Below are 2,358 nucleotides of genomic sequence, written 5' to 3'. Positions count from 1 at the left end.
ATCATGGAGCTTAGGCTGATTAGTATTAAAAAGTAGGATCTGGTAGGAAGAACATTTGCTGCGGGCATGGCCTAGAAAGGTTAATCTCCCTTGACAGCTCCTCCCTTTGCTCTCTCTATTTCCTGTCCACCACGCTGTGAGCAGCTTTCTTCTACCATGCCCCTCTCCATGCCACCATGACGGCTTGGAGCCAGCTGACCATGGACTGAAGTATGAACCAAAGTAAACTTCTCCTTCTTCACAGTGCAGATGTTGTGTCCCAGTGGTGAGGTGGGAAAATGATTTAGTTGTCGCGAACAAGAAGGAAATACTTTCTGGGAACCATTGAGAAACAGCTCTTTGTTCCTGTTTCTTCATCCCTTCCTCCAACTCAAAACCTGGATCAAAATCTGTGGGGACCAGAATCCTGCCTCTGACATGGTCAGGAGGTGTCTTAGTGTCCAAGGAAAGCTTCCAAGATTGCCCAAAAATGTCTGTTAAATTTTATGAGAATGAGAAATCATATTCTACTTTATTGAAGTCCCTATGCTTTGTGGTATTTCTTCTACATGCAGCCCAATGGAATCCTAATTAATACAACAAATTTACATTACTAGAGTAAACAGATGTGCCATGCAATTATCAAATACCTTGGGCAAAACTTGAATTTACATGTTCAATTGAGAAGAGATTTATTTAAAGTAAAGGTTTATAAACTAGATGTCCATTTGCTGAAACCAGCATAGAGTTAAAAATGAATTTCCATTCCTTTAATTGGGCCTTGTGTGGTTTCTGTTTGCCTCGGGCTCAAGCAGTCCCTCCAACTTACACCAGGAGCAGTGCACATTCTGTTACCTGCCTGGCTTCTTACTCAGTGCAATTTGAAAATACTGCTTTTTTTTGAATCAAAACTCCTTCTTGTGTAGATGAGAATGTGAGAGCCCAAACACCAACAGAGCCATAGATTATTGAGAAACAAGAACTCCTATTTGGAGATACTGCTCTTTCTATTGTTGGAACACAAAGTATCCCATTTGAGTTACCCTGAGGCAGAACTACTCCTGGGTGGAGCTGGATTACTGAAGCTTACCTGTGGACCTCTCCCTTTCCAGGCCCAGACTCTATGTCCTGCACTTGAACCTCAGGATGAGAGCTAAGGCCTCTCTGTGGAGCACTGTGCATGTGAGGACCTGAGAAGGCCACGTGTATGCTTCTCTCGGCAAGTCCCATCAGCACTCATTTTTTATCACACGGATCGAGGCAGTGGTGTATTATATCCTCAGCTCCCCGTCATCTCATATCATAGTAATGTGACATCATTTTAGTCTACTAGAGTGCCACGTCCAGAAAAGGTGTGAGCACATGACAGCACCTGTCAGGGTGTTGCAAGGAATGATGTGAAATATTGGATTAAACCAGTTTAGGGTGGCATTAGTGGCAGGAACTCATCCCCATACACTAAGTTGATTTATTTGCACTATTGTAAATGAAGATGTCACATGCAGACAATCATTAAAGTCAGTGTTCCCTAACAGAGTTATTGGAATTTAAAGATTCTAGCATTCAAGACCAGGCCACAGTATTTCACCATGTTTGAGGGCTGCTCACTTCCAGTGCTGGGCTCACCAACAGTTCACTGTAATCATTTACTGAGCATGTACATATCATGAAGAAGCACAGATACTCTGAATATTTTCAAATAGGACTTCAAAGCTATCCTGGTCTGCTATTAATCTAGTCATGCCTGTGTTAGATGTTTCGTTGATTGGATTGTAGATGCCTCTAAGGAGTAGGAATAATATCCCTTTCCTCTTCACCATTGCATCCAGCATCATGCTTTCCATGGACCATGAGCAGAGTGTTGACTGAGATCCATTGCAGTCATTTTTCCAATGGATGAGGAGATCAGTCAAGGTAAGAGCTAGTCAGTAGGGAAGATAATTCAATCATCCCACCAAATACACATTTCTGTATCGTACAGAGTAACAGACTCACTCAAAGCTTATAAGTATACAGGCAGATTTTAAATTAAGATTAAATTTTGGCACTCAACCTAACGATGGGATGTGAAGATATCAACCCAGATTTTGAAGATTCTACTATATATTTTATTACTAGGTTACTGCTGTGACTTATATTACCCCACAAAAGCCCATACAAACATAGGTGAGAGTTTGAGGAAGTGTGTGATCACAGGTGTGTGGTACTGGATGTGATATTGATGGGTTTATAGCTGGGTGTGATGTTGGGAGATGAATCCTGGTCAGAAGAGATAAGTCGCTATGGGTATGGCCTGGAAGGCATAGATAGATAGATAGATAGATAGATAGATAGATAGATAGATAGATAATAGATAGACAGACAGACAGACAGATATTC

The sequence above is a fragment of the Fukomys damarensis genome, unplaced genomic scaffold, assembly GCF_012274545.1.
Source record: "Fukomys damarensis isolate Sample0158 unplaced genomic scaffold, DMR_v1.0_HiC HiC_scaffold_9, whole genome shotgun sequence".
Taxonomy (NCBI): domain Eukaryota; kingdom Metazoa; phylum Chordata; class Mammalia; order Rodentia; family Bathyergidae; genus Fukomys; species Fukomys damarensis.
This window is presented reverse-complemented; position numbering follows the sequence as displayed.